Below are 12,419 nucleotides of genomic sequence, written 5' to 3'. Positions count from 1 at the left end.
CCTCAGAAGAACAATAACCTATTGCAGTTCTTCTAAAGTTTGACTTCCTTAAATTATTTTGAATCTGCCAAGTACCTCTCCTGCTAGAAATCCTTCCCCCTCTGCTTGCCACGACACTGTACACTCCTGCTTTCCAGTTTTCTTCTTGATTTGTTTCCCCAGTCACTTTTTATCATCTGCCACTTTCAAATAGTAGCTTCTTGGGATTCTTGTTCCAAGAAATCTCTGATTCGCTTGTTCCCTGTGCTTCAGCACTTCACTGTTGTGACTGTTAGGATTCCTTATTTTCAACAAATTTGAAGAACTAGTCAAATTGTTATTGATGAGTCCTAATGATATAGTGTCATGTGATATTTGGCATCAACTCACATGTTCAAAATAGGTGATGTTGCTACAATAAAACTCCTCAGTTCATTTTTTTAGCACAGTTTATAAGTTTATTGGGACTGTAATGATAAAAAAACAGAAAGAGAAGTGGTGTCAAACTGTTCATTTTAATTATAATTATAGCAGGACACACGCACTTACTGAAAAATAAAACAAAATTCCTACTCTACTCAAATAAAAACACATTTTAAATAAAATTTCACTTCTATATTTAATAATATTCTCCAAATTTATAATTTAGCTGGGATTTATCAGCTGTATAATATTATTATAAATCTCAATCCAAAAGAGTATCTTCAATTTAGAAGTTAATGTCAAACAAAAATGATTTCAAATAATTTCTAAGCTTATGGCAGAGAAATATGATAGTATGAGAAATAAAATAATTTCAAGTTCAGAAATACATTAAATTAGGAACAAATATTGTGGAGAAAGTGAAAGAGAAATATATAAATTTGAGAAAAAACAATCCCCCTGATTAAGAAGCAAAGTATTCATTACAAAAAAAAAAAAAAGAATGACAATGTTTATAACCTACTGTGGTACTTACAAAATTTTAGTGCTATAAATTATCACAAATTACATCCTTTGCATTAAACTTATGTTGTCATTTTTAGATGTCAACTTGAAAATAGAATATACCAGAACATACACAATTTTTCAATCTCCATAAAGCATTTTAGGGAGCACATGAGAAAAATACCTTGAGAACCAGTGTCTTACTTCACAGGCTCAGTTTACATCTTGTATCCTTGCCTTTCAATATGCTCTTACATTCTTGTCAATGTATATTTAAATTCTGCTCCCTAAGCCAACAGAAATATACACACTACATGCATCTTGCAGTGCCTTCCTGTTTGAACCCCTGTATGAAGATTCAGCATTATCTCCACTATCACGTGGTAATTAGCGTGTGCTGTCCACCAACTTCAGTGTCTCAGCTTCTGATTCCTCCAGTGGCAATGAATTCTTTAATTTGCTCCTCTGCAAAACTTCCCAGCTGCACTCTCAGGCAGAATTGGCCACATCCTCTAATAGCTTCTGTAGCACCTGCAGTTGGCAGGAGGCTCAGGTCAATGGATCTGAATCAGTTTAACTATGAGTTCAAAGCCACAGAATGGAAACCTACACTGGAAGGAAAAGTCTGAGATCCAAAGACTATGTTGCTGGACTAACACCACAAAGGCAAAGAGTGCAGTGAAGAAAAGCAGGTGGGAAGGCTCTGAAATTGTTACTGTTAGGTTTTTCCTTGACACAGTAGAGAAATAAGAACAAAAGAGGAAAAAGGGCCTTTATTGAGGGCAAGGGAGAGTTGCAGAAGAGTGTGAGATCCCTCCCAGACACACAAAGATGCAACGGCTTTTACAAGGTTTGACAGGGGATAGAGTTGAAGGGTCAAGCAGAAATGACATATTAACAGCTGATTGGGGGAATGTTGGCATATGTGAAAAACTGGTAGTTCAATTTATTCATGGAAGAAGAACCTGGAAGTCAGTATTAAAAAGACACACTGTCGCTCTAGAGCCCAGCACCGTTTGGGCAGGACCCATCAGTCACATCAGGTAGATTGTCCTGTTGCATTGTACCTAGAAATGAGGTGAAGCTAAGAGAGAAGGGTGAGGAGGTAAAGGGAATAGAGCAGAACAAGGTTAAGGGTCTGTCATTTTCCATCTCAACCAACTCTAAGATGCTGGGTTGGTCATGAGCACACTTCATCTTGTAAAGCTGTGTTTATTCAGGGCCGGCACCTTCCAATCCTGGCCCAGGCCCGCTTTAGAAATGAAAACCCATAGAGAAACTTTCCATCTTGTTATACTTCCCATCATAGGGCTGACATTTTCTGCTCTGTTTGCTATGGACTGGTGGGTGGCTTTAATTTGGTTTTCTCTCTATTCCTAGAATCCCAGCCTATGCCAAGGCAAGACTAGGGAGGGAAGGAAAGAGGGAGGGAAGACAGGAGGAGAATGTGTGCACACATTAGGAGGATCTCAGGTGTAATCTGACACTGGTTCTGGTCATCCATGTCTTACAAATCAGTTTCATTTTGTGGATTGTGTACACACCACTTCCAGTGTGTCTCTAGTAAATTAAAATCCACAGAAGTGGTAAAATAATACTGAAGATGTAGTAAATGGTCTACAGGTTGCACAGAGAAGCCTTTATTCTACAAGGTAGTAAGAAAAGCAATCATAAAATTTTAAAAAATTATGCAATAACTGGGTACTTACTGTCCATCTATATTCATAACAATGATATACTTCATAGACATAAATAGAATGGGAAAATAACAGATCTGCTGTGTGCACTAAATTTCAGTCAATGAAGGGCAATTAGAGTTGTTTAATTAAAGAAACGGATGAAACCCATTTGCCTATATTTGTATATGCAGTCCTGAAGATAAACATTTATTTTCTAGCCCTTCCCTCTTATTCTGCTCAGAAAGTCTGTCTTGTAGAGATGAGAATGAATTGTTGCTTAGCTTTGCTGAGGGAAGAAACACTGACCCCGCTGTCTTCCCCATGTCTCAGACTGTGTTGTGCTTTCTATATGCACACGGCTAAACTCTACCAGAACAACAGCACGCAGAACGTTTTCTAAAGAAAAGGACCACACAGATAAGGCTGTAAAATTGCCAGAAACTCAGTACAGGTTTTATGACATGTACAGTGATCAAAAGGGCTTAACCAAGATGGTTTTTAATCATATTTGGGCATTGGAGAGTTCTCGAGTTTAAAGAAATGGTTCTGTGTCTTGTTTAGTTTTGGCAAAACTCTCTTTTCTTCAATAACCTCAGACAAACAAAGGCAACATAGTGAAGCCATGATCAGTTTTGCTTCTGTGTTCAAACAAAATATACCACCTTGTGGAGGTCTTTTTCTTACAATCAGATCTGTGTATTTTTAAAAATATTTTGAATTGGACATGCTCATTTGAACATTTATCCCTTTGAAACTAAGCCACTTTAAATTGTGCTGGAAATTGTACAAATGAACTGTCCTTAAAAAAAGGTTCTAGCTGTGTCTGTTATTGTTTTATAAAGCTCAATGTCAAAATATTTAACATCATTTTTAAAGAATTTTCATGCAGAAGTACTAGCTATAATGTCAAGCAAAACTCTAGCCTAGAGAAATATGGGAAATCAGCTACCTTTGCAACTCAAGGGCCAAAACATTTAATACACTGTTTCCTGTGTCTTCTTCCCCACTCCGTCACCTCCTTTTCTCTCTATTTATCTCCCTTTTTCTCTCAGTCCTTCCCTGGTCCTTCCTCCCCTCTTCTTTCTTGTTCTCCTAAAGGTCAGTTAGCAAACTTTGGAATCTGCCTAATTCCCTAGTATGATGGATATGGGATGCCTTGGTTATGAAAAGGTAGCTTTCCTTTGCTTACCTGTAGAGTCACAGGTATCTAAGAACAATCTCTTCCTTAGTGAGAATATGTCAAACTTTAAAGGAAAAAAGAAAAAGGGAAAAAAAACAAATTTTATTGGTTTATTGAGTGCCATTTCTTCTTTTTGTGGAAGAAATTAAATAAGACTCCAAAATGTATATCTGATCAAGCAATGTCTCCACTTAACTTGTAAATGAATACCCTTTTCACCTTCCATGCTGTGTTGATTAGGTTTCTATCACTGTGACAGGATACTCAGCATCATCAATTTAGAAGGAGAAATGGTTAATTTGATCTTATAGTTTCAGTTTTGGCCATGGTTGTGTAGCCCTATTGCTTTGGATCAGTGGCTGCAGAGCACATCATGGCAGGGACCTGTGGCAGAAGAAGCAGAGAGAGACAGAAGGTAACTGGTTCCAGCATCCACTTGGAGGCATTTGCTTTCAATGACAACGTTCCACCCCTAAGGTTTCCCTTCCTTCCAATTTCACTTCCCTGGGCATGCTTTCCACACAGGGGTCTTGGAGACATCCAGATGCAAATCATATCCCATCCCTTTGGGGACCTCTGAGCTGCAGCTTAACCAAGTAAAACCATGTGTATTCTTTCAAACATGCCATTGTGTTTGCTTTTTAATTATTATTTTTGAAGAAATTACTCAGCTCGGTAAGTACTACAGTAGAATTGAGACCGAATGGATTAGTGTGTAAGAAGGCTTTTGGGTGTAGAAAGGGAGGTAAGTTTTGGCTCAGATGACCAAAGGCACATGATGTTGAGAATGTCACTGACACTGTCCCAGAACTATAGGTAGCTGAGAGTGACTGGTGTGCAGGTATGACAGCACCAGTCAAAGTTTCTTGAATGTTATGATGAGAATTTTGGGTTTTCCTGCAAGAGAGTGAAGGCTAAGGAAGTGTTTTAAATCAAAAGAAGGTTGCATTTTTTAAAAAGGTAACTTTGATAAAAAAAAAAAACTATATATAGGATAGATTGATAGGCAGTAAGCCTGCAGCCCAGAACTTGATTCTGATTTGTTCTTCACTGGTGCAGATGATGACTGGTGCAGAAAAGGACTTGAACCCAGATAGTAAGTAGTATTAGATTTAAGTGAAGAAAACATGATATTAGGAAAATTCTCTAAGAGGGTAAATAAAAGAAAGTAGTAGCAACTGAGCCTCCAAGAGAAGACTCACCAGGTACACTCTGAAATGTTTCTCTCTGGACTCAACACTAGATGTGAATCCCCTTCCTAGAAGTAGGGAAGTAAGGAAGGAGATGTTGTCAGCACAGGGCTGTCTGGATGCAAGCCTCGCTGCTAAAGAAGAGACACTCCTCATCTTCCACGGGCCGCATGGGGGTTAATATGGTCTCCTAAACCAAGCACAACCTCTTTGAGGTCAAATACTATGTCGTGGTTTCCTGGATGACCGCTTGGTTTTCAAAGCTCTAAAATTTTACAAGTTTCTAATCCTCCACAGTGTCTATAATTATACTGGGACTCAGGCAGTAGCATTCAATTAAATGGTTGTTGAACTGAATACTGTGGATGGGTGACTCACACCACTGAACTGGATTATTCAAAATGTCAGTGCCTCAATTTCCTCCTCATCAACAGCAATTACTATTCGGGTTCTTTTAATAGTAAATTGAATATGGAAACATTGTCCTTGCTGTCAAGAAACATTCCCATTCATCTTCCTAATGAAAAGGCCAGTCTTCTTTCCTTCCTAGAAACATTATAAGGAGTCGCTCACAGAGAAGGGCTGGTGCACACATAGGTGCTATGGGCAGCCAATGCCTTGACTCTCCATATATTATGCGCTCCTGGTAGGTGTGACCACGAGCCAGCTAACCACATGAGCTGATTTTGGGTCTGGCAACAGAGATGGAAAGCTCACTGCATCAGACTCCTTGGTGAGTGCCTGCACGCTTTCTGGTTTCAGCCTGGAAATGTCCTGTGGTGTGTCTGGCCTGGCCAAACCCAGGAAGTACTGAACTTATTAAAATTGAAAAATAAACCAAAGTTGTTTGGAATGTTCTGGAATATTCACGTTGTGTCTGAGGGTGAAGGCTTGGATTCATTTCTGATTTGATGTGAACATCATACATAGGGAAACACACACAGCCCAGGGCAATTTCATGGAGGGGCTACACTGTTGCGTTAGGTCTTTAGGAGAGTCTTTCAAAGCCACCCCTGTGGGGAACACACAGCTTTTGTGAAGCTTTTCCTCTTCTTTCAGTCTTTGTTAGGTTGCCATAGGAATTTGTGTTTGTGAACAAAATGTTAAGCAGTTTGAAAAGAACATTCTGAAGTGGAGTTGGGGGGATGTTATCTTGGGTTCCACCAGCCCTTTGAGACTGGCTTGATTCTGTCTGTCTCTGTATTGGGATAGTGTGGCCTATGATGGACCCTGGAGAAGTCCTCACTCCAATCGGTTGTTTATAAAGATATGTACCATCACTGGGTAATCCATAAGCATCTGAGAATGCTAAGCAAAAGTTGGCTAAATCAAGTTGATGATCAGAGTGAATCTAATAGTCATGACTGAAGCCTACGGAACAGCCCACAAGAGCATAATTGCCTGCAAATTAAATTCAGATCATAGAGAAGAATCACAGCATTATCTAGAACTGGAAGTAACTGAGCAGCTATATAGCTGCACCCCACCATTTGCTGTAGGCAGGAAGTAATGCAAAGAGATTTTTACCCCAAAAGCAGCAGGGAATGACATGGTCAGAGTAAGCAGCCTAAGTCAACCTCCTCACTCCCTCTGAGTGCTAAAACACACATAAACACGTACATGCACAAGTTCTAAGCAAGATTTCTAAAAAATAAATTTAGTATTCATTAGAGATTGACAGAAATATGTTCTTTAATATATAAAAGAACATTGAAATGAATGGTTTTTTTACCTAACCCTGACATATTCACTCATCCATTTTGGTTGCTGAGAGGAAGAAAGAGAAATTAATTTAGCTAGTGCATAGATGCAATCTAAGGAGGAAAAAAAGTGAACACGTTTTTGTCTTCATTTGAAGTAGTTAAAACATATTAGTTGACCAGAGATGGTCCTAAGTAAGGTCAAGCAGTAAGAAATGAGTTTACTTTCTAAGAAATAACTCAACTGAGGCAGAACCAATAAGACAGCATCCAAAAATTGGGAAGAAACAGCTTCCCAAACACATCCAGCCATTTTGGCTTTTCAAAGATCTCATTTTCCAGCCAAAATGATCCATATATTTCACTAATTCTCTAAGTACTTTATTCTTACAACAAGATAAAGTAACAATTAGATGCCTCTGTTTTCCATCCTACAGAATGACTCTTTCATCTTGGGAACACGAGACCCTCTCATATGATAAATGTCTCAGAAAGAATCTTGCTGGATTTAACCAAACTTATGTCACATTCCAAACTCAAAGAATTAGTTTTAAATGTCAATGATCACTCAGTTGATTAGGAGCCTCTACCTTAGAAAACCATTAAATGACAATATAAATCTTTGGGTTCTATGGAACCACATGTATTAACCAATGGCTTATTACATGTAGAACTGGGCAAAGCCAATCATTACATTAGGTTCAGTTTCCTACTGAAGGAATAAAGATAATTTGTGCCTCATATGTCACAAAGTGTACCTGCGTGGATTAGAAACATTCATATATATTCCCACTTTACAACTTTTAAAAAAATTCTCATTTGTATAAGTCTTCATGTGACTTGCTTGTCTTTGAAATACTCTAAGGTGAAAGGCCAAAAGTGAAATGAAAATTTATATTACATATTTTATCCATTTAATGCTGATCTATTATCCTTTATGTTAATATTATTTGATTTAAAATAATATTAAGTCATTTTAGTAAGATGAGTTGAAATCTACTGGCCATATTTCACAGCTTTCATCAAAAAGTTGCCAAATGGGAATTTATTCTTTTCAATAGGTAATTGCCAAATCAGAATTACAAAATCACAGATGAAGATTTCACTGTATTTCTTCTCCTGTGTAGAGCTGTAAGACATGATACAGAGATATCTTTGTTTTGTTTTTGTTTATTTTTTAATTTTATTTAAGGAGAAAAAAGAAAAAAAACAGAAAAAGGGTACTAATTATACAGAATTTCAGAAAAAATAAACAGTAGGAAATCACTAGTTAATAGATTACATATTGTTATCTTGGAAATAGTTGTTCAAGTTACAAAATTAAAGCATATAGAATGGACATTCAAACAGTGAGACTGCAAACAGTTCTGTTCAATGATCCAGTAAAACTCGGTAATATGATTACCTGTCTTATACACTTAAATATACATGCAGTTATGTCCTTTAGAGCACTTTCTTTTCCTCTCTTTTGTACAATGACAATTACACATTTTGGGTTTTATTACTCCAACTGTTCTTATTACTTTTTTTTGAAGAGAGTAAAACCAAATGTGACATACCAGGACAGAGTCAGTCAAATCAAAAGGATGGACATAATACATAATGTAAAAACAAAATACAAGGTGATCAACATTGGTTACCATAATGCCTCTTGCTATCTTAAAAAGAGTTGCCTATATCATTCGTTATAATAAAATTGAACAAAACAGTAAAGAACAAAACCAATAAAACCAAAACATTGGAGACATTATAGGACTTCAAAAGAAGATAATAGTCAAACCAGAATGGGCGTCATAATGAATCTTATTGTCTTCATAGTTGTTGCCTATACTTTCAAACTTGGTACTATCAAGCAAAACAGAATAGAGAAAAATCAGTCAAAACAAGATGGTGAGAGCAATACAGGGTTTCAAATCAAGTTAATAGGAAATCAAAGTGGGTTACTATAATATATCCTGCAATTTTTTTATTTATTTTTCCCTTAATTAAAAGGATAAAAATGAAAAAGTAGATAATAAAAAGGCGATTGAGATAAAAGAGGGCATAACAACAAAACAGCGCAGATCAAAACATAGCCAATTGAAGCAAAATAGTGTTTCACCACAAGATAATCCTGACATAAAAGTAGTTACTATAGTGTCTCTTTCCTTGAAATTTTTGGGTATACCTTCGTATACTGTAGCATCAAACATATCCAGACAATGTAAAACCGTAAAAGAGAATGACAGTATTACAGGGTATTTAGAATCAACTATCTCTTTAAATTTATGAATCTCCAAATAATGATTTACAACTTTACTTACAGTGTCTAATATTTCAGAATTGCAAAGGTCTTCACTTGTGGTTGCCTCTCCACATGTGGAGTTCATGTCTCATTCCAGCCTCTGCTGAGACTTCGTGGAACAGCTTGCTCTTCTAGCTTTCAGCCATGTCCATATGCTGAGGAATAATGGACCCAAACTTCATAAGCTAAAAATCACAGCAAGTAATTTGATCCCATTAGTCCTTTATAAATTTTGTATTTACTTTTTTCTGAATATCTTCAATTTCCCTGGAACTGTCAGAATGTATGGAGTTTGAAAAGGAATTTAATAAAATAGAAATCATCATATTATGGTTCAGTGAAAAGAATATAGTAAAGGAAAAGGAAACTGAACTTCCCGTCTCAACTGCGCTCTGAACTTGCTGTTTTTCTCTGAACAAACCAACTGTTCTCATTGTAGCTCAGCTTCTCTCAATGTAAAATATGTCATTGTAATGGATTTCTCCCTTATGACTCAGTGATGGCCTGAGACTAGGTAAGTAGGTATCTTAAAATCCAAGATGGTACCTTTCCACACACCGTAACTTGAATTCTTTTCTCTGTAAGTTAATGAATGTTGAATTAGGTAGACAAATACACAAGCAGACAGACAAGAGAGTACTTCAAGAGATTCCAAGACATACATAAACACACACACAGACACACACACATACAAACACACACACACACACATATACACACACATAGATGAGAAAAATATCTCTATATGTATGTATGGGAAACTACAAATGGTACTTTATGTCTATATAAGCATTACTTTCAAAATTATACACAGGTTCATGTCTAACAGTCAAGCAGCAATTTTTTGGTGGTAAATTTGAGGTTACAGGAATATTCTTATGAATGCAGGTGTAAATATATTAAGAAACCACGGGAATAAAGTTTTTAAATCCTAGGCATATGTAGAGAAGTTAGTGTCCAGAAAAAGAAAAACAGATATATTCTGCTCCCTATCTACAAATGAGAAGGGTTGTCAATTTCCACCACAATTGAAATAATATATTTTTTGGAAGTCACCCTCTACTTTAGGAATTTTATGGTTAGTAAATTTTGGTTGGCGTAATATGCAAATAACAGCTTTTAAAGGAAGGAATGGTTTGGGTGATTAGTATATAAATGGGAGAGAATACTGGGACACAGTCTGGAAGAGCAGAAAAGTTTCAGATACAATTCTTTGAGACAAGTCTCCTTTGCTTCTAAAGCTTAGGACCCTTATTAGGGCACACTTCATCATGCTGTAATCTTCATTTGCTTTCCATCATCAACTTTGTAAACTTGTGTTTCCTACAATACTCCATGGATTTCATTCCTGTGAACCTTTGTACTCTGCTTTCTTTCAGACTTGAATGGCTCCCTCCCAAGTCTCTACACATTTTCACAATCCGATAGGATTAAGACCTAGCATCATCTCATTTCTTGTTCTCATTTCTTTATTCATTCTGCATCCATTATTTCAAGCATCCGTTATTTCCAGACAAGAAAGAGGAGAGGTGAATTAGATAGATCCTCTGCCCCAAAGAATATTAGCAAATAGAAGAGATATTTAATACATTTAATGAAGTGCTATGGGAATTGAACTTAGACTAAATTGTAGAAGAAAAATATACAAAAGATAGACACATTAAAGGCAAGAGTTAAACTTGTCCTTCAGTTACTGAGCACAATAACTCAAAGATTTGCATAGCACTGATTAGTCACTCCTACTTTGTTCCCACTTAATTAGGCATTTTGTGTCCTGTTTCTCTCAGAAAACAATAGAAATTCACAGGCGGGTCAGTGAGTGCTTGTACAGTAAGTCCTTTTATGTATTATGTCACATCTACTGCAAATACACTAGCCCACATTCTGCCTTAAAATGTTGGTTATTCAATTGAGAGGCTGAGGCAGGACGATCATAAAAGTTAGAGACCAGCTTGGGCTACAAGTGAGCTCAAGGCCAACCTGAACTGCAGGGCAAGACTCTGTCTCTAAAAGACAAAAAAAAAAAAAAAAGTCAATTATAATTTTAAGGGTTCTCACTGATTTAGATGGTGCTCACACTGGTCTTCCATCTCTACCAAAAAGGAAAAAGCTTGTGTCTTAGGTCTGCCTTGTTGTAGATTCAGATTACTTGGGTCTAAGAACATTCAATTTTCTGATGGTAAGTGTGTGTTATGTGAATACTGTATTTTATTTTTCTTATTTTGCAGATTATCCAGGATTTTTTTTCAGTGGTAAGGTGGGAGCATTGTGCACTGGAGGCATTTTATATCTTATAAATGAACATAAGTTCTTCCTCCCTTTTTTTTGAAAGGGTATCATCAGTTCAGGCTGGCTTTGAACTCAGGCTGGCTTTGTGCAGGTCAGCCTCTAATTTATGGCAATCCTTAGCCTCAGCCTACTAAGGATTAGGATTATAAGCAGCCCACCATACATGGCAAGTCTAGTCCTTCTTAAATTAATTTTGGTAATTTATGCCTTTCAAGGAGTTTATCCATTTAGAGTAAGTTTCCAAATTTATTGAAATAAAGTTCTTCATAGTTATATTTAAAACACTTTTCTGAAAGATAATGTGTAATGTTCTTTATCTATTTTTTATATTGACAATTTCTTTTCCATTTTCTTGATCAACCTATTTATGTATTTACCAACTTAGTAGATATTATAAAATTTCCTTTATTTTTATTGTTTTCTCTATTATATACATTTTTGTTTATTTCTAAAGTTATCTGAACTGTTGTCAGGCTGCTTGGGGGTTCCAGGGGAGATTTTCAGGGGTGAGGCCTCAGGATAAAGAGCACATTTGTACAAGACAGCAACAACAACACCAGGCAACATCGAGCGGAGCAGAATACAAGAGCACAGCAGCACAAGAGCAGCCCATGTCTTTATCATGTGATTCTTACATAGATTGTCATCACATATTTACCTTCTTATATGGTGCTGTACCCAGCACATGCTTATCTGTCTGCTGTTAAGTCATGGTTACGTAGCTGTATCCCACTGCACGCTTGTGCTAGACAGGGGGTCCACATTCTCAGCTGTCCTTAGGCGCTCCAGAGCTTTAAAGCAGCCTGAGTGGTTCTCCAGAACACGTACTTCCGTCCACTTTACATTTAAATTTGCTCTTTATCTTGCTGCTTATACCAATTTTATAGACCTTTCTTTTCCCCTGTTATGATATTTAAACTATAAATGTCCCTCTTGTTACAGTTGAAACATCACACAGATTTTGGTTTGTAACATTTCATTTCCAATCAATACAAATATTTTCTAATTTTCCTTATACCTTTTTTTTGGACCAGGAATACTTACTAGATAAGCATTTTTAAATTTTAAAATATCTTTAGTTATTGTACACATTATACTGTTTTTATTTCTAATGTAATTCCGTACATATAAGAAAACAAACTCAAATTTTTATCCTTTTAATGTGCTGAGATTTGTTTTATAGCACTTTAG

General features: G+C 36.5%; 1 long non-coding RNA gene across 1 annotated transcript; it reads right to left on the bottom strand.

The window, feature by feature from the left end:
• Window positions 1–7,805: 7,805 nt before the first annotated feature.
• Window positions 7,806–9,102, bottom strand: LOC134477155 (uncharacterized). The gene is made up of 2 exons (XR_010049066.1): window positions 8,959–9,102; window positions 7,806–8,500 (listed from the first exon to the last, which is right to left on the bottom strand). It is a non-coding gene; the product is annotated as an uncharacterized LOC134477155 (long non-coding RNA).
• Between the last annotated feature and the right edge of the window lie 3,317 nt (window positions 9,103–12,419).

This window comes from Cavia porcellus, unplaced genomic scaffold, assembly GCF_034190915.1.
Source record: "Cavia porcellus strain 051 isolate PalLab524CR breed Dunkin Hartley unplaced genomic scaffold, mCavPor4.1 scaffold_8, whole genome shotgun sequence".
In the NCBI taxonomy this organism is placed as follows: domain Eukaryota; kingdom Metazoa; phylum Chordata; class Mammalia; order Rodentia; family Caviidae; genus Cavia; species Cavia porcellus.
This window is presented reverse-complemented; position numbering and strand designations above follow the sequence as displayed.